Below are 20,729 nucleotides of genomic sequence, written 5' to 3' on the forward strand. Positions count from 1 at the left end.
TTCTAGATCTAGTACAACGAAAGAATCTATTCGTCTACTGGATTCCAACGGCGATGAGGTTGCAGATGCGGCCGACTGCTTTGCTCGTCAGTTTTCTTCTTTGTTTGGGCTTAGCGGTGGTAGTGATGACGGCAGCGTCTCTTGTCACCAGGACGGTTACTCCGCTTGTTTCCAATTGGATGAGAACATCGTGCGGGCCAGCATCAAGCGGCTAAAGCCCTCGTTTTCTTCTGGGCCAGATGGTATTCCTGCTGCAATTCTAAAAACGTATGCAAATATATTTGTTCCTGTGTTCACCTCAATATTTAATAACTGTCTCCGGTCTGGCACGTACCCTCGATCATGGAAAATCTGTCGTGTATTCCCTGTTTTCAAGTCAGGCCCAAAAACCGACCCCATGAACTATAGGCCAGTGTCGCTTCTTTGTTCTGCCTCTAAAATATTCGAGTTATCTCTTCATAAGGTCTTGTCTTTCTCACTTAAACACGTCCTCATTCCTAATCAACATGGCTTCATGCGTGGTCGCTCAACTTCCACAAACCTCGCATGCTTCATGGAGCAGGCTGTCCCAGCAGTCATTGGTAGAAGCCAGCTTGATGCGGTCTACTGTGACATGAGCAAGGCCTTTGATGTAGTCAACCACTCGTTATTGCTTGCCAAGCTCATTCTGTTAGATGTTCACGCTTCCTTAGTGGGTCTTATACGTTGCTATCTCCAGGAGCGATATTGCTATGTAAGTGTTAATGATCAAACATCATTTAGGTACAAAGCAACCAGTGGTGTACCCCAGGGCTCCGTTCTGGGCCCCCTTCTTTTTTCCATTTTCATTAACGATGTTGCTTCTGCCATTAAAAATTCTTCTTTTTTGTTGTATGCTGATGATGTGAAAATCTTCAGAGAAGTGCGTAATGTTCAGGACTGTAATTCTCTTCAGGCTGATATCGTGTCATTCCATCGTTGGTGCACCAAAAACGACTTAATTTTGAACCCCTCAAAAACGAAAGTTGTTTCCTATAGTAGGAAAACTCAACAGCTGCAATACTCCTATAAAATAGCAAGCACTGCACTGCCGAGGGTGACCGAAATTCGGGACTTGGGAGTACTATTTGATTCTTCACTGACTTTCTCTTCCCACGTTACACAAATTACCGGACGCTCTCTTCGATGTCTGGGTGCTGTCTGCAGGTATTCTAGAGAGTTTAAAAGTCCTCTTCCTTTCTTAAAGTTGTATTCGGCTCTGTGCTTACCTCTTCTCGAATACGGTTCTGTTGTTTGGAATGGAACTTGCAAGTCCAATAGTGACCGCATCGAAAGGGTTCAAAATAAGTTCCTTTCTATCTTTAGGCACCGTTTCCGTCATGTACAAGAAGACGCAAACGGCAGCACGTCTTGTCTCAAAAGTATTCCTTCCCTTTGGTGTCGACGAATGAGAGCTGACATTATCTTTCTTTATAAACTTCTTCATGGTGATATTTTGTGTGATGACTTGGTTGCACTTATCAATGTCAACTTGCCGAACAAACTTTTCCGAAGATTTCGAACTTTCAGAACAGATGCTTTAAGTAAACGATGCTCGTCCATCTGCAGAATACAATGTGCATATAATGAATATTCCGATCGTCTTGATATATTCCAGAGCTCTTTGTCTTTATTCTCTAATGAATTGAAAACTGTTGTAACTTAAGTGCCTTTATGTCATTTATGTGCCGTATTTCTGTTCCGTATTTATTTTATGCAAATCATCATCTTGCTTGTTTGTTTTTCACTTTTCCTGATTTTGTGTTGCTTGAATTTCTGTCGGTTTAAGTGTCAGTGCTTGTAACGCTGAACTTCGTTTTTCCATTTTGAAACTTCCTGACATTTTGTTACAAAACCTTTGTTTTATGTGTATAATCTATCTCCGTCATGTGCATTGAGTATTTGCTTGTGTATTTTCAATTTTTCACGTGCCTTCAACGTTTTGCTGGCCGGGTGTCATGGCTTCTAACACTAGGCTTCCTTTTTTTTTGCTGTTTTGCTGTTTTGCTTTCTGAGATCTCTGTAACTATTTTTATCTTATTGTTTCTTTCATATATACGGTTTTCTGTGTTGTGTTGTCTTGATTTTAGTTTGTTTTTATGAATGCTTGTATATGGTGTACCAGTACCAAGACCCTAGGGTTGTTCCTGGGCACCAAAAATAAAGGTTGATTGATTGATTGATTGAATGATTATTATTATTATTATTATTATTATTATTATTATTATTATTATTATTGTAAATAAACATGATTGATTGATTGATTGATTATTATTATTATTATTATTATTATTATTATTATTTCCTTGAACTGCAGACGTATGCGTGCAGACCTTACATTTCTTCACAAAATTGTTCATGGTGACCTTTCTTGCGCAGACCTGCTTAACTGTTTAGAGTTTAGTGTACCACAAAGGCCCACCAGGTCGCATCGCCCGTTCTTGACCGCTGCGCGCAACTCCAATCATTCTCCTGTGCGCAGAATACAGAATTGTTACAACCGCTTCTTTGAACGCCTTGACATCTTTCAGAAATCCTTTACAGTTTACCGTACAACGCTGTTGAATACAGTATGTTAAACACCTATGATATGTCTGTCGTTCTTTTTTTTTTCTGGTGTTCGATTTCTCTGCGGTTGTGTCTATCCAACTGATAGTTGCCTATTTTTGAAACTGTTTACTGTCATTTGTTCGTTTTTTTCATTTGTCTCTACACTCTTGCCGTTGTTTTTGTTGTATTACTGTCAAACTTTGTTGCTCTGCCTGTCGTGTGGCCTTTACGACGGGCAGAGCAACATAGGCATCTTCTTTTTTATTTTTTACCTGTACCCAGGCTCCGCCTGTGCTTTATTTCTGTCATTTTCACTACTTCAATTTGTGTGTGTCTTGTCGCTTGTTTGTTTCTTGCTATATGTTTCTTGTATTTTGTTTTCATGTAACTACCCGTGCGCCAGCACTCAGGCCTCTGGCTGTTCCTGGGCACGTAAATAAACATGATTGATTGATTTATTATTATTATATTTTATTATTATTATTATTATTATTATTATTATTATTATTATTATTATTATTATTATTATTATTATTATTATTATTATTATTATTATTATTATTATTGCTCATCGGTGCATTCTATATAACCCCGGATATTTTACCTGCTGAATATAATCTAAAGCTCACATCTATTGAAAATGTTTCCAATTCACACTCCAACCATAAGCTAATTATACTTGGGGACTTCAACACCCCAGGTATTCACTGGAACAGTCTTTCATTTCAGCATAAAAACCATTATGCAGCGCAGAAATGCACCATGTTATTAGATTTTCAATCATTCACCTCCTTGCAGCAGTTCTGCCACATAGAAAACTTCTGTGGTAATGTCCTAGATGTGTGCTTCTCGAACTTGAAAAACGTAGAAGTGTGTGCCTCCGAAGTATCTCTTGTACACCCCGACAAGTTTCACCCCCCTCTTATTGTCTCTGTCGCTGCCCAGCATTGCTATGGTGGTGTTCACGATTGTGCAGTCCCGCGATATGCTTTCAAGCGTGGAGATTATGTTGGGCTCTATCACTTTTATTCATCTGCTGAATGGTCTACTGTTTTTGATGTCAATGATGTTGACGAACAGGTTCGACGTTTTACCAAAATTGTCAGGAGTGGCATGGAAAAGTACATCCCTTGTTATATGCCTGTTCATTCCAAATTTCCCCATCGGTTCTCTAAAGAACTTCGAAGTTCGCTTAAACTTAAGGACAGCGCCCACAAAAAGGCCAAGCGTTCTGGGCTCGACAAGTGGAAAGCGGAGTTTAGTCGGTATCGCTCACTTTGTAAAAGCCTCTACCGGCGTGACCACCAGCTCTATATAGAGTCGTTAGAGGCTTCTGCGTCTCAGAAACCGGCTGACTTCTGGAGGTATGTACGCGGCCGTTCTAAGGAGTCTAAAGAGCACATTAGCCTGCTTAATTCCGATGGGGAACAGGTTGAGGATGTCGCCACTAGCTTTGCTCAGTACTTTCATTCTGTCTTTCAACTGCCAGATGGTCACGACGAACGCCTATCGTTTAATAATATGTCTAATTTTAGTACACTTATGTTCGATGAAAAACTTGTCAATGATAGCCTTAAACGGATGAAACCGTCATTTTCCTGTGGTGCAGACGGAATTCCAGCAGCCCTCATGAAGGTTTACGGCAACATTTTTGTGCCTGTCTTAACTTCCATTTATAATAACTGTTTACTTTTCGGCAAATTTCCTCGTGCATGGAAGATTGCTCGAATTTTTCCAATATTTAAGTCTGGTGATAAGTCAGCCGTTACCAACTATCGCCCAATCTCACTCCTTTGTGTCGCCTCAAAACTCTTTGAGTCAGCTCTGCACAACGTTCTTGCTGCCTGCGTCAAGAACGTTCTGATACCAAATCAGCACGGCTTTTTCTCGGGTCGATCGACGGTTACAAATCTTGCAAGCTTCATGACTCAGGCTTCGGCGGCAGTTTGTGAAAACGGCCAGTTGGATGTTATCTATTTTGACCTCAGTAAGGCGTTTGATGTAGTGAACCATAAATTATTAATTAACAAGCTTACTATGTCTGGTGTTAATGCAAGCCTTGTTGCCTTGTTGTCCAACTATCTCCTTGACCGGTCCTTTTACGTAGATGTAAACTTCAAAAGGTCTAGTGTTTACACTGCAACGAGTGGTGTACCTCAGGGTTCTGTGCTGGGTCCACTATTGTTTTCTATCTTTATCAATGATGTCTCAACAGTGTTAACAAAATCTTCATTTCTTCTCTATGCTGATGATGTAAAACTATTTAGGCACATTAGCAGTTTTCAGGACTGCTGTGCCTTGCAGAGGGATGTGTCGGAATTATCGGTCTGGTGCAGCAAAAACTGTCTAATTTTAAATCCAGCTAAAACAAAGGTTGTCACGTACAGCCGGAAAACCCATCGTCTACTGTTTTCCTACAGTATAGAGGGAGCTCCTTTGCAAAGGGTTGAGGAGATTAGGGACCTCGGAGTTCTTTTCGACAGTACCCTCTCTTTTTCTTCTCATATTAGGCTCATCACCCGGCGAGCGCTCCGAAGTCTTGGAAATGTGTGTCGGATTACAAAGGAATTCTCTTCTCCAGATCCATTTCTAATGCTATACAATGCAATATGTATCCCCCAGTTAGAATATGCTTCTGTTGCCTGGAACGGCATCTCCAAATCTAGTAGTGACTTAATAGAACGTGTGCAGAAGAAGTTTTTATCCATATTTAAGCACCGTCATCACAATCACAGTCCAGGTCCTGATTCTGACTTACCCATAGTTCCTTCCATTCCTTCGTTGACCTGCAGACGTATGCGTGCAGACCTTACATTTCTTCACAAAGTTGTTCATGGTGACCTTTCTTGCGCGGACCTGCTTAACTGTTTAGAGTTTAGTGTTCCACAGAGGCCCACCAGGTCGCATCGCCCTTTCTTGACCGCTGCGCGCAACTCCAATCATTCTCCAGTGCGCAGAATACAGAATTGCTACAACCGCTTCTCTGAACGCCTTGACATCTTTCAAAGCTCCTTTACAATTTACCGTACTGCGCTGTTGAACACGGTATGTTAAACATCTATGATATCTCTGTCGTTCGTTTTTCTTTTTCTTTTTATTGCTGAAATTTGGTTTCTCTGCGGTTCTGTTTAACCAATATAGTTGCCTGTTTTTGAAACTGTTTACTTATCATGCTTGTCTTATCATTTGTCTCTATACTCTTGTCATTGTTTTTGTCGTCTTACTGTCAAACTTTGTTCTCTGCTTGTTGTGTATTCATTACAATAAGCTGAGCCACAAAGGCATCTTCTTTTTTCTTTTTTACCTGTACCCAGGCTCCGTCTGTGCTTTATTTTTGTAATTTTCGCTACTTCAATATATGTGTGTCTTAACGCTTGTTTGTTTCTTGCAATATGTTTCTTGTATTTTGTTTTCATATAACTATCCGTGCGCCAGCACTCAGGCCTCTGGCTGTTCCTGGGCACGTAAATAAACATGATTGATTGATTGATTGATTGATTATTATTATTATTATTATTATTATTATTATTATTATTATTATTATTATTGTTATTATAGCTCTATACCTAAATGTGCCGCCCTCTATTGGAATACGCATCCGTGGTTTGGAATGCAACGTGTCGGTCTAACGCGACGGCCATTGAGAGAGTGCAAACTAAATTTCTCTCAATACTAAAACATAGGTACGCTACTGCGAAGGCTAAAGATTATCCTGGTGTTGATGCCGCCAGCTTGCTTGTAATGGACCCACTACGCTGCCGGAGGGCCAAGGCTGACCTTTTATTTTTTATTCTTGTACAAACTAGTCCACAGCCTCATTGATTGTACTACAGAGTTGTTGGGTGCCATAAATTTGAGAACCCCGACAGGCAACACCAGGGCACCTAGACCGTTTCATGTTCCCGCCCGTGTCAAGAGTGCCGTGGGACGCATTCAGCACCTATACAATATGCACGCAGAACGTTTGGACGTATTCCATCGTCCCTTTCCAGCTTTTTGTAAGGATCTGCGTGGCTTGACAAACCAGGAGTAGTTTGCTTGCTCTAGTATGTAACTTCAACTCACACACTTTATGCTACCGGGGTTAGGTTTATCTATGTATGTATGCTAATTGCTTCGATGATTCACTTGTGTAGGTAAGTTTTATGCCTTCATTGTGGCGTGATTTTTAGCTAATATTTTTTTCCGGTTTACATGTTTAAGTGTACAGAGTTTTAATAATGTCTTGTTGTCTTACACTTGACTTATTTGCATATGTGCGCGGGTCATGTGCGTGTGTCGGCGTGTGCGTATCTCAAAGTGTCTCATTCTCGTTCAGACTAAACAATGCTATTTTCTATATTTTTATGAGGTATGCACTTTTCTTTCCGCACCAGCACATCGTTCCTGGACACAATATTAAACAATTAATTGGTTGATTCATTCGTCATTTTTATTATCTCTGTGATTTGTTGGTCTGATCATTTATGTCTATACTCCTGCCATTGTTTTTTCGGTATTTTTCTGTCAAACGTGTTGCTATGTTTTCTGTGTGTCTCGACAAGATGGGACATTGCAAAGGCATCGCTCGTTTTACGCTAACACTTTACTGCAATGTAACTTTTCAGGAATGTAATCTCTCGTTTTATATGTACACTCTGTCTCTATCATATGCACTGTGTATTTTGTTGTATATTTCTTTCTCTCCAGTGCCTTGAACGTTTCGCTGGCCGAGGGCCATAGCGTGCAACACTGTTTTTTTTGCTTTTTTTCTGAATTTCTGTAAGTATTTTTACTTTATTTTTTCTGTCATATCGAGGATTTTGTGTCTTGTGCCGAGCTGTTGTACGTTTCTTTTATTAATGTTTTGTATATGGTGTGCCGGCACCAAGACCTTAGGGTTGTTCCTGGGCACCGAAAATAAAGGTTGATTGATTGATTATTATTATTATTATTATTATTATTATTATTATTATTATTATTATTATTATTATTATTATTATTATTATTATTATTCCTCGAGACCTCGAGACTGAGGAATCAGTCTGGCTTGAGGTAGGCCTCAGGAGGGGCGAGAAGCTGCTCATCGGTGCATTCTATATAACCCCGGATATCTTACCTGCTGAATATAATCTCAAGCTCACATCTATTGAAAATGTTTCCAATTCACACTCCAACCATAAGCTAATTATACTTGGGGACTTCAACACCCCAGGTATTCACTGGAACAGTCTTTCATTTCAGCATAAAAACCATTACGCAGCGCAGAAATGCACCATGTTATTAGATTTTCAATCATTCACCTCCTTGCAGCAGTTCTGCCACATAGAAAACTTCTGTGGTAATGTCCTAGATGTGTGCTTCTCGAACTTGAAAAACGTACAAGTGTGTGCCTCCGAAATATCTCTTGTACGCCCCGACAAGTTTCACCCCCCTCTTATTGTCTCTATCTCTGTCGCTGCCCAGCATTGCTATGGTGGTGTTGACGATTGTGCAGTCCCGCGATATGCTTTCAAGCGTGGAGATTATGTTGGGCTCTATCACTTTTATTCATCTGCTGAATGGTCTAGTGTTTTTGATGTCAATGATGTTGACGAACAGGTTCGACGTTTTACCGAAATTGTCAGGAGTGGCATGGAAAAGTACATCCCTTTTTATAAGCCTGTTCATTCCAAATTTCCCCACTGGTTCTCTAAAGAACTTCGAAGTTCGCTTAAACTTAAGGACAGTGCCCACAAAAAGGCCAAGCGGTCTGGGCTTGACAAGTGGAAAGCGGATTTTAGTCGGTATCGCTCACTTTGTAAAAGCCTCTACCGGCGTGACCACCAGCTCTATATAGAGTCGTTAGAGGCTTCTGCGTCTCAGAAACCGGCTGACTTCTGGAGGTATGTACGCGGCCGTTCTAAGGCGTCTAAAGAACACATTAGTCTGATTAATTCCGATGGGGAACAGGTTGAGGATGTCGCCACGAGCTTTGCTCAGTACTTTCATTCTGTCTTTCAACTGCCAGATGGTCCCGACGAACGCCTATCGTTTAATAATATGTCTAATTTTAGTACACTTATGTTCGATGAAAAACTTGTCAATGATAGCCTTAAACGGATGAAACCGTCATTTTCCTGTGGTGCAGACGGAATTCCAGCAGCCCTCATGAAGGCTTACGGCAACATTTTTGTGCCTGTCTTAACTTCCATTTATAATAACTGTTTGCTTTTCGGTAAATTTCCTCGTGCATGGAAGATTGCTCGAATTTTTCCAATATTTAAGTCTGGTGATAAGTCAGCCGTTACCAACTATCGCCCAATCTCACTCCTTTGTGTCGCCTCAAAACTCTTTGAATCAGCTCTGCACAACATTCTTGCTGCCTGCGTCAAGAACGTTCTGATACCAAATCAGCACGGCTTTTTCTCGGGTCGATCGACGGTTACAAATCTTGCAAGCTTCATGACTCAGGCTTCGGCTGCAGTTTGTGAAAACGGCCAGTTGGATGTAATTTATTTTGACCTCAGTAAGGCGTTTGATGTAGTGAACCATAAATTATTAATTAACAAGCTTACTATCTCCGGTGTTGATGCAAGTCTTGTTGCCTTGTTGTCCAACTATCTCCTTGACCGGTCCTTTTACGTAGATGTAAACTTCAAAAGGTCTAGTGTTTACACTGCAACGAGTGGTGTACCTCAGGGTTCTGTGCTGGGTCCACTATTGTTTTCTATCTTTATCAATGATGTGTCAACAGTGTTAACAAAATCTTCATTTCTTCTCTATGCTGATGATGTCAAACTATTTAGGCACATTAGCAGTTTTCAGGACTGCTGTGCCTTGCAGAAGGATGTGTCGGAATTATCGGTCTGGTGCAGCAAAAACTGTCTAATTTTAAATCCAGCTAAAACAAAGGTTGTCACGTACAGCCGGAAAACCCATCGTCTACTGTTTTCCTACAGTATAGCGGGAGCTCCGTTGCAAAGGGTTGAGGAGATTAGGGACCTCGGGGTTCTTTTCGACAGTACCCTCTCTTTTTCTTCTCATATTAGGCTCATCACCCGGCGAGCACTCCGAAGTCTTGGAAATGTGTGTCGGATTACAAAGGAATTCTCTTCTCCAGATCCATTTCTAATGCTATACAATGCAATATGTATCCCCCAGTTAGAATATGCTTCTGTTGCCTGGAACGGCATCTCCAAATCTAGTAGTGAATTAATAGAACGTGTGCAGAAGAAGTTTTTATCCATATTTAAGCACCGTCATCACAATCACAGTTCGGGTCCTGATTCTGACTTACCCATAGTTCCTTCCATTCCTTCGTTGACCTGCAGACGTATGCGTGCAGACCTTACATTTCTTCACAAAATTGTTCATGGTGACCTTTCTTGCGCAGACCTGCTTAACTGTTTAGAGTTTAGTGTTCCACAGAGGCCCACCAGGTCGCATCGCCCTTTCTTGACCGCTGCGCGCAACTCCAATCATTCTCCTGTGCGCAGAATACAGAATTGCTACAACCGCTTCTCTGAACGCCTTGACATCTTTCAAAGCTCCTTTACAATTTACCGTACTGCTTTGTTGAACACAGTATGTTAAACATCTATGATATCTCTGTCGTTCGTTTTTCTTTTTTTTATTGCTGAAATTTGGTTTCTCTGTGGTTCTGTTTAACCACTATAGTTGCCTGTTTTTGAAACTGTTTACTTATCATGGTTGTCTTATCATTTGTCTCTATACTTTGTCATTGTTCTTGTCGTCTTACTGTTAAACTTTGTTCTCTGCTTGTTGTGTATTCATTACAATAAGCTGAGCCACAAAGGCATCTTCTTTTTCTTTTTTACCTGTACCCAGGCTCCGCCTGTGCTTTATTTCTGTAATTTTCGCTACTTCAATTTGTGTGTGTTGTCGCTTGTTTATTTCTTTCAATATGTTTCTTGTATTTTGTTTTCATGTAACTATCCGTGCGCCAGCACCCAGGCCTCTGGCTGTTCCTGGGCACGTAAATAAACATGATTGATTGATTGATTGATTGATTGATTGATTGATTATTATTATTATTATTATTATATTGTTGTTGTTGTTATTATGGTGATTAAGACGACGACAATAAACATTCCTTATTTTCCAGTTGAACTTCGTATCTTTATGTTCAGAAAATGGGAAACCAGTGAGCAGAACGCAGGACAAGAGGAGGAGGCACACACACAACAACGCTGGACACACACAACACCTCTCCAGCGGTGTTGTGTGTGTGCCTCCTCCTCTTGTCCTGCGTTCTGCTCGCTGGTTTCCCATTTTCTGAACATTATGAACCAACTAGCCCAGCAATTCACTTTCGTATCCTTAGCTAAGTAAGGTATGGGGACAGGTAAAGAAAAAAGACGTCGCATTTGCACTTTTGTGAAAAAAGATGTGTGCATTAATCGCATCCTAGGGGGGGCGGGTGATGTAGGAGAGAGAGGAGAAATGTTATGTCCGTGAAGCCTGCGTTTTCTTTTGCATTGCCTCAACATTCCTTTTTTGTTGTTGTTGTTGGGGCGCGGTATTTATTGTGCCGGAGACAGGATCACTTCTACTCATACTTATAGTCAGTACAATACAGGGCGCGCAAGACATGTACGCAATCTCCTGCAACAACTCCCGTCGCATAAAATTACCTGCGCTTCCATACACCTAGCGTTATTTGCGCCGGAATTAGGAGCGTAATGCCGGATTTCTGTGTGTGCCAGATGGCGTGAAGGGAAGGGAGCAGTATAAATAATGACCGACTCTATCGCACTGGGGGCGACTCAACGGAGCGACTGATGAAAGAACAGAGTGCTGTGTACACGCTATCTCGTCGTGAATACTGAGCGTCTTCACCCACTTAATCTGTTCTCGGAGCCCATAGAAGGGATAGCATGCGGCGAAAGTAAACAGCGCGAAGGGCAGACATACAACCCGTAAATGGGAAGGAACTGTAGTAGCCATGTTACTGAAGGCACTTAAGAACTAGTAAAAGGAATCATGTGCTTTGTCACCAGCACAGATGCTTTGAGCGACATTGGCCATTCGCTTGGCCTACGAGTATCCAGCGCTCTCGACCGTTAGTGCCATAGAATTTGGAAGGCCTGCACTTTCTTTAGAAGCCTTTCTCTTATCACAATGTCTGTGGCTGCCTGAGCCCTTGCATTGTAGCGTTTACTCTTTTTTGTGCATTTGTCCTTCTCCCTCTGACTTTTCGACAACACCAAAAAAAGGACCGACGTCTTGAGTTCAGCTTAAGGCGTGTGCCCTTTCGGCCGTTCTCTAAATTGTGGTACTCAAAAACTGGCAGGTCGCGACAAGCTGTCGCCAAATGCCCTCTCGAGAAGGCTCGGTTAGAGTGTAAGCAAACGCTCACATCGAGCAAAAAATAGTAGATTTGGTTGGGGCCCCACTGGCGGTTTTTTGTGTGTTTTCACATTTAAATGGAAATGAACTGCGAATTTTCCCGCCCTCTTAGCAATCGGAATGCGCTAAGAACACTGCCCGTAGTCAGAAATGATGCATGGTATCCTATCCCGGCGAAGCGCGGCCCAGCGACCATGATTTTCTTAAGCCTAGAGCGAAGCTCCTCCAGCCTTTATTTTTTCCCAAGCATGACGAGTGGAACGTATATGAAGCCTACCAGGAAAAGTATTCTTCACCTACAAAGAAGAGGCCTTTATAAGCTAGTTCGGATGGGATGCGACTGCACATTTCTTTCGTTGTGCAGAATATTCGATAACTAGCCTCATTCACAACAGAATTCAACTTGCCAACAGTTAAAATTGCCAAAATTAACCACCACCATGTTTTAATGGTGAAACTGTTTAAAAAACAATTATTTCTGAAAGAAAAAAAGTGAATTATGGTTTTCTAACGTATAACGATATAAAAAGCTTGGATTGCTGGGACTGGAAACAATGTCTTCGGAACCAAAATCCTCAGTTTCTCCTCTTACCCCGGAGAACAGACTTCAGTACGGAACAACAGCCACTCCCAAGGTGGCCACCAACGCTGCCTAGGTGATCCGAAAGTAGAATCAGCATCGCTCCCTGGTCACGGCCGTGATGGATAACGGATGAACATATGCCAGCAGCGGCAGAGTTCCTCTTCTCCACTGTCGGTATTGCGACCGACGACGCCATGAAACTCGACGCGAAAAGAGTCTGCGGCACCGTATCGATGGCCCCGGGACCGAGATACGGATCGTCGCCCTCGCAAGCACGCACACGAGCCCCCCGACTCTGAGCCCTGTAACACTCCGAGCCTTCATGCCACGTCTGCCGTCTGACAGCTACTCAGTATTCTATTGCGCCTGCTCAGGAGTGAACGACTCCAGGTGATGGGGCCACGTCATCCACCTCAGCCTTCCCGTAGCTAGTCGCATACCAATGTTGGAATTATACGCTCACGTGGCTCTAGAGATACTCAATCAGCAAAACATCAAAGTCGCCAGTACGGCGAAAGAAGATCACGCCATCACGAAGCGGTACAAATGCAGCGGCACAAAGGCGGCGGAATCAGTAAGAGATCCTACTGCACCTAAAGCATTCGCCTGAAACCGTATGTGGAGTGCTCCACGGCCTGCTCCTAGACGTCACCAACTATACGGCGCCCGTTCTACTCGCTAACAACAAATATACCTTCATCCCGTAGACCACGTCGACATCAGCTCGCAACCCTCAGGAGCCCCAAGTATTTTCATACTAAGCATTTACTTCTCGCCGGAGCAACCAATGCCCCCCTCGGCACTATAGTTATTCAGTTGGAAGTCGGCGCCCGTGTTTGACTCTTTCTTTTCTTTCGTTCAGTTTCAGTGCGCTTTTTTCTTTGCCACGACGATAGTTAACCTGCCCTCAACGGTGCCGCCAGCCATCCTTTATCTATTCTATGTGAGTTGCACGCCTCGCACACCACATGTAGCTACCACCTAACGCGCCAGACAGGAGGCGACCTCCTCGACATAGCCCACAGTCACACCATGACTTTCTACAATAACGCTACTACTTGGGCGAGGATAGGCCCCGGCATAACCAGAGCTACCAACCCGGCCCCACCTTTTCACACAACATCGCCCACCTCGGCTAGCAATGTTTAAAAAATACAGAAAATCACAACAATACAATTAGCCTTAGCATCTCCTACGAGAAAGCGAAAAGGCGCATCGGAAAAGCCGTCATCACATTGGGCGCCTTTTCGCGAGGATCCCAAAAACGATCTATAATTCTGGCCGACTTTGAAACCTATACCGAGAACCACCTCCACGTGTACAAATATACCAAAACCCCACCTCTTACAACGAATGGCGCCTTCATAGACACCCAGCTCCGCAATATATAGGAGGCTCGTAAAGATCTCGTTCCCGGGTGGTGGCGTCAAAAAACACAACGGCAACCTAAAAAAAAAACTGGCGAAGCTCGCACTAAGTCACGCGAGGCTCGAACCATAGCGAAGCTGCAGGATTCCTTTCTACGTGAGCACTGAAGGAGATACCACCACGCATCTGTACAAGTTTGAAATTTAGCTTATCAGAGTTTGGGTTTGGGCTAGTCGGTAGCGGTAATCCATGACTTCGTGTAGCACACAAAAAAAAAACGACAGAGGACACAAGGAGGCGACGGGCACTTGTAGCGCTTGTTCCCGTCGCCTCCCTGTGTCCTCTGTCTTTTTTTTTTCTTTGCGCTACACGAAGTCAAAGTTTGAAATTCTTTATTTACATGTTCTGTCGTCGCTTTGTACTGCGCTAGTAGTAGTTATCGTCATATGGATTGATGTCAGCGTGGTCCTTATGCCAACCATTACATGCGTGTAGCGCTTGACGACCGCCGGGGGGCAGCGGCGGCGCGTACGCACACAGCGCATATGCGGCGTTCCTGGAGTCGCGTCGAGGTTCCGTGGAGCAGGTGTTGCGCCTAATGTGACGTTGGTTGCTAGGCAACACGAGGCGCTCCTCAACCTTTTCGACAGTTTTTCTTTTTTTTCTTTTTGCTCAAGCCACCGCGCGGGCCTGTGGCTCTCGGCTGTCGCCTTGAGGCACGCTCTCACGAGCGCTCAGCATTTTCTTGGCATTTTTAACGCGTTACGCGCCGCCGATTACGTCCAGCCACAACAGTCCCGCTATTAAAAAATGGACCACCGCGATCTCCCTCTGCGGAGCTGTAGCACATCACGAGCCCTCTCGATTCTCCGCTGTACTATCACTCGTTATCCTCGTTCCATGCTCGTAGCAGGTTTAATGACGTTTTTGTGTGACCATCTTCTGCGCACGCCGCCGGCACAGCCACATTTCCTCGTAGTGGGGAATATGAAGGTTTCGCTTTTAAAATCAAATGCCTTCTTTGTGTAGGGGGTCATACGAGGTAGAACAAGTTATTACAATTTTATTTCTCAGGAAACGCCTGCAGGCGCAGAGCAACCGACCTGCCCTTTCTGGCGTTTCTGAATGGTCGCGATTACTTTAGGCTAGGGTATAGGTTGGCAAACAACAATGACATACAATAAAAGCCGTCTTTAAACAAGCCCTTATATTTTTCGTGATTACATGTTTTATGCGGTAGTTATAAACAGCGAGTGGATTTACTGGGGTCAACCCTTATGCTCCATACTAGCATTGTGGTAGGTTAAAACTAGGAGGTGTCTGTCTTTGCGCTAGTTAACATTTTCAGTTCCCCGTAATACAACAATCGTCGGTTTCCACACCGCTCGCTGCTACGAGTTAGGTGCCAAGGAACAAAGACACAGGAATGGCACATTCTGTTTTCATCATTAGATTCTGACTCCTCGGGAGAGCAACCAAGGAGCAGCTGATGACTGCTGCTTCGCTGGGCGAGGGCATATCATGGACTGTATTGCAATCAGTGTTCACCGATCCTCCAGTTCACCAGTTGCTCCACCATGGCCTTGTCCTGGTCGTGAGAGCATCAAGTGTCTCATTTAGTGAGATAGCTTCACACTCCCGCCGCTTCTGCATCTCTCGCCTACAGGCGCAGCAGGCACCAGCGAGCCCGGCTGCTATGCGCAGCGCAGAGGGCCCAGTGCACGCAATAAGCACCGAGCGGCGTTCAGTCGGAAATTTAATGATTTCGCCTTCACATGTGGTGAGGAGTGCTTAGATGTCGCCGCAGTTTTCACAGCATCAGTCACAACAGAAATGAAAAGCCTGAATACGGTCCACTTTTCGCTCTTGGATCCGAGCAAGACCAGTGATGCTCCGTGCAGGAAATGTTTCCTCTTCCGGGAAATTTTCGGCTATCTTTTTGACGAAAGAGAAAAAGGGATTGGCTAGGTTCACGTACCTTGAAGAGTCGCAGAGTAAAGACATAAAAAGATGTCATCAAACTGGACCTAGTATTCTTTACTCATAACAAAGAATTGTGAAGGCATGCTATGAATAACCATTGTGTTTAAAAATCTCAACTTACCCAAAACTATAGTATTCTGTTTTCATACGGGGCAGTTTTAACTTAGTGCGTTACCATGCCCATTAGGCACGATGGCTAAGAACAAGAGGTGAAGTGCATATTATGGCAGCACTTACCTGAAAGAACTCGTCAAATGTTGCTGAGCACCACATCTAGCGGAATTTGGTTCGCGCTGAAACTGAATTGCGTCAGCCCCGAAGACAACGTAAAGTAGACATAGGTGGCGTTGCCTAACGTCATAAACGAGGTCGGCGAACTCACTCATGAGGCCACTTACTCAGACCCATTTGGACTCAAACTCACGCGTGAGTTTGAGTTTCAGTGAGCGCAAGGCTAGTGTGGCAAGGTGAGTTTGAGCTTTAGTGAGTTTGAGTCGAGTGAGCCCGACTGAGTTTGAGTACGATTGATTTTGAGTACGCCTGAGACCTAGCGAATTCTGAGTCCATTTTGAGTTCTGAGTACATTTTGAGTTTTTGTACTTTTTGAGTACTGAGTACATATTAAGTTTGAGTCCATTTTGAGTTCTGAGTACATTTTGAGTTTGAGTCGACTTTGAGTTCTGAGTACATTTTGAGTTTGAGTCCATTATGAGTTCTGAGAACATTTTACGTTTGAGTCCATTTTGAGTTGTGAGCACATTTTGAGTTTGAGTCCATTTTGAGTTCTGAGTACATTTTGAGTTTGAGTACATTTTGAGTTTGAGTACATATTGAGTTTTGACTACATTTTCAGTTCTGAGTACATATGAGTTTTGAGTCCATTTTGAGTTTAAGTACATATGAGTAGCCTAGCAGGCAGCTTTGGTCGGCTCTTAGGTTTCATGCGTCGCTGTGGGCTCGGAATTCAGGTTACCTGCGGGTACGGCACCATTCGCGATCCGCCTGATCGGTTGGGAGTGAAGAGGTGTCTGTTTTTTTTTTTTTTAGTTTTTTGTTGAATTTTGATGACCCTAAGCACTTGCTGTATACCAAGTTTTCACGGCTGGGCGCGTGAGTGATAATTGACTTGTGAGGTCATGAAAAAAGGTTGTCTTAACTTTTCCTGCTGATGGATCCAATAAGAGGGGGGCAAAGGGTGGTGGGAAAGTACACGGCGGCGCTTGCTTGCTGGTTGTTCGCCTGCTACTGTTAACGGCTTGATATACTAGGGGTCACAAAGGAAGAGGTGAGAGCCGGGGGGAAAAGGGGGCGGGGGCTGTCCCTTCTGCTGTTTCAAATGAATTAGCTGCATTGACTGGGAAACGCCCCTTTAGACAGAATAATGACCGCATTAAATTGGGTGAAAAGTCAAACTTGACGCGAAGGCGTGTAAGGTATAAAATGAAAGGTCCCGATTAACGGAATCACACGGGGTAAATAAAAATGCTTCCTCATTGTAGTCATCAGGCAGTCATAATGAGTCATAGATTGGGTTAAAATTCAAAATGACGCTGCCAACTGACCCCGAAGGTTGCGTTACGTTGGCGTGATCCTTCTCAGGAAGTTTGTTCGAAAGGTCCACCTCTTTCTCCAAAAATGAATAAATTTTAACAAAGCAAAATGCGAAAACACTGTCGATAGAACATTTTTCTTTGAACTTGGGCAATTTTTCGAGTACATTACTGCTGAATTTTTATAGCCTTTATGATACCTCCCACGTATAAGATATATATGTGCACCCTAACAAGACAGCACCAAAAAGACAGCACGTATTGAATTCGATCGCCTTTACTGAACGCCGTCACAGATTAGTCACTGATTCTTCCTTTGCCCAAAGAATGGAGTAAATCAAAACCATCACCAATAAATAATGTGCGAATATTCATTTTTCGGGTTTTGTTCTTATCAACCCAATAGCCGGCCCTCCTAGCATTTTTGGCATTTGTGGCTCCGAAAAGAATTCAAGCTGAACTAGAATCATTGGTTCACGTCGTCGTTCCAAGTGGGCAAGTCGCTTATATCTGGGAGGGATTCGCAGCTACTCGAGGAGGTATAACTGCTTGATTATGAGGTTTACCGCGCCGAAGCTATACCTGGGCTATGAGGCGCGCCGTAGTGGAAGGCTCCAAATTAATGTTGACCACGTGGGGATCTTTAACGTGCGCTGAACTTTCGACGTACGGGTGTTTTCGCTGTTAGCCTCCATCAGAAAAGCAGCCACTGCGGCCGGAATCGAACGCACGTCCTTGGGCTCAGCAGCACAACGCCATAGACCCTAAGCCATCGCGGCGGGTTGACGAGATAGAATTAAAGACGGCGGCTGCACGTTTTGCGGCTGCAGTTTTCTGTTGTTTTGCAGACATTCGTGCTTTTGTGCACGACGTACCTCCGAGCGGAGGACACGCGGCCGTCCCATAGCGAGTTAAAAGTACTACTGCTGATAACGGCGCGAACGCCGTTGTAAGCCGATTGTGCTACTTGTGAAAGAGGTATCGGTGAAGACGGGAAGTTTAAAGCTTGTAAAAGGGGAGTCGACGCGGGCGTGGAGGAGCATAGAAGCGGTGCGGAGGAAAGCGGCTTGACCTGAATTAAGCCCGGGGGATGGCTTAGCCATATACGGCTTCACTTTGAAAACCACGCACATATAGAATATGCGAATATAACCACCGGGGTTTGCAATCTATTACGAAAACTGTCTTGTGGGGATGTTAATGCTACGGTTTCAGCGCATGTTTAAACGAGCGTTCTATAACCGTTCGAAACATCCCTAAATCCCTAGGTGGGACTTCAGGGATGACATGCAAACATAACAAAGTGCCGAACACAAAACTATCGTGTGCCTGTGATGTATTATGAAATAGCGAAACTAAAAAGGGCCGTTTTATTTGCTGTCTCCCCGTCGCCATGGTTGGCGTCCGTTCTATGCTGTCCTGACGTCAATTGAAAGCAACCACGTTGAACCTTCTTGGTGATCTCGCAAAAAAATAAATGTCAAGTCGGCGCAGTTTGAATATTTTAGGAAGCCGTCAGCATTTCACTTCACACGTAAGCTAGCAAAGAGGACGCTACTCCGACGCGTTGAAATTTGCTTGAGTCGCAAAGCGCAGCTTGAGAGTGTTTCTATGCTCCCGTGGCATATGGTACAATATTACTTATGCGAAAATTGCTTTCGCCGCTGTCAAGCCTCACGCAAGCGAGCTTACACGGGGGAACGGCATAACGCACTGAGCCGTAGATTAGCAGACGCCAACGGCTGGAGACCCCACGCTGACGTCGCGAGAGAGAAGCTGCCACTCTGTGCGCATCAGTCGGCACCCGCATGTCATAGCTCTGCATTTCATCACTTCGAACTCGCCCGCTTGTCCAGGTTAAACGAACAACTACTGCGACACTGTTGCACCAAATTTAAAAAAGAAATAATGTTCGCTCAGCACGGTCATTTTTCAGCCGGGGTAACGGAGCGCGAGCGGACGACCCCCCCTCCCCCCTCCCCCTTTTTTTTTCGATGCCCGGCACTTATGCAGGGTTAATACCGGAAGCGGCGAAGACGTGGAAGCAGAAAGCGGCATGTTGTGTACACACACGAAAACGCCGGGACGCCCATTCTCGGTTCTAACGGCCGCAAAGAGCATTGTGCAACCCGTTACACAAGCCGCAGAGCACTGAAAACAAAAAAGAAAGCGAACACTCCGCAGTACTGCTGTCATCTCGATCTCGGAAGAGGCCATGCGGAAGTAAGCGCCGAACGGAATTCAAGGATATGCGTGTCCGGTCATCAAACAAGGCCGCACGCTGGCCCCGGCAGCGTTTTATTTTGTTTTATTTCCTTCTCATACGTGCCGGCGTGGTGAATCAGAGCTGGCGATGGCGGCTAAAGGAAGGGGGAAGGGGGGCTTTCTATTATAGGACAGTAAAACAAAGTCAGCAGCCGTAACGCTCATCACGATTTCCGTGCAGCGCTGTTACGTGCTGCGGAAAACTGGGCTCTTCCTTTTTTTTTGGTTTCACACCGCACGTACGTGGGCCCATTCGCATAGCCTAAATTCAGCGCGCCGTGGGGTTCTCAAAGAGCGAAAGTGTACCGCTGAAAGGTTCGCGATTGTTCACGAATGCTCGACTGCTCAAGCTGTTCGCACACTTTGTTCCAAGCTCCCATCTCCTCATCCCGTTGGAGAAGCTTGTCAACTCTTCAGTGACGGTCTTAGTTTATTTGAGTTCCATATAGTGAAATGGGTAAAAAAGAAAAGATTCCGTGATAATAGGAAATAAGTCCAAAAAAGACTACAAGCGCCGTTTACAAACCTTACGAACGCAATTGTTAGCGCATTTAAAATATTATTTTATTTTTTGCCATTAAATATTGTTTTTTTAGGTTTGCCAAAACCGATTCTGTTTCAAGAACGCAAGAAAAAGAGAGCGCGGGTGATGTGCCTTATATCCGCGTCAGAATCGGATGAGCTGGCCACCACGTGTGAGTTGGTCTTCGTGCAAACTTGGCAGTGTACGCCTGATGCAGAGGCTACACACTCCCGCAAAGTATCGCATCATTTGTTTTCTGTGCCCGACGTAGTATGCACGGATGTTTTTTTGTTTTGAGTTTGCGCGGTACTCTCAGAGTACCTTGAGAAAGTCCAGCGTGTCAGCTTAGACTGAGCAAAAGTGACCTGATACATTCGTTTCATTTTCTGGATGAAGCCGTACAGGTGAGGGCCAACCCAGCCGGGCCGAACAGCAAGCCTTTAGCCCAGCGCCGATTCCTTCGTCGAACCCGCTGCTGATAACTGTACCAAACATTTTGGGCAGGTGACGACAACCGTTCATGTATTTTATTTACGTGTTTTATTCACCTCCCGCGGAC

Source organism: Haemaphysalis longicornis, unplaced genomic scaffold (assembly GCF_048455015.1).
Source record: "Haemaphysalis longicornis isolate Haplotype H1 unplaced genomic scaffold, Haemaphysalis longicornis Haplotype H1 scaffold_1, whole genome shotgun sequence".
Classification (NCBI taxonomy): Eukaryota; Metazoa; Arthropoda; class Arachnida; order Ixodida; family Ixodidae; genus Haemaphysalis; species Haemaphysalis longicornis.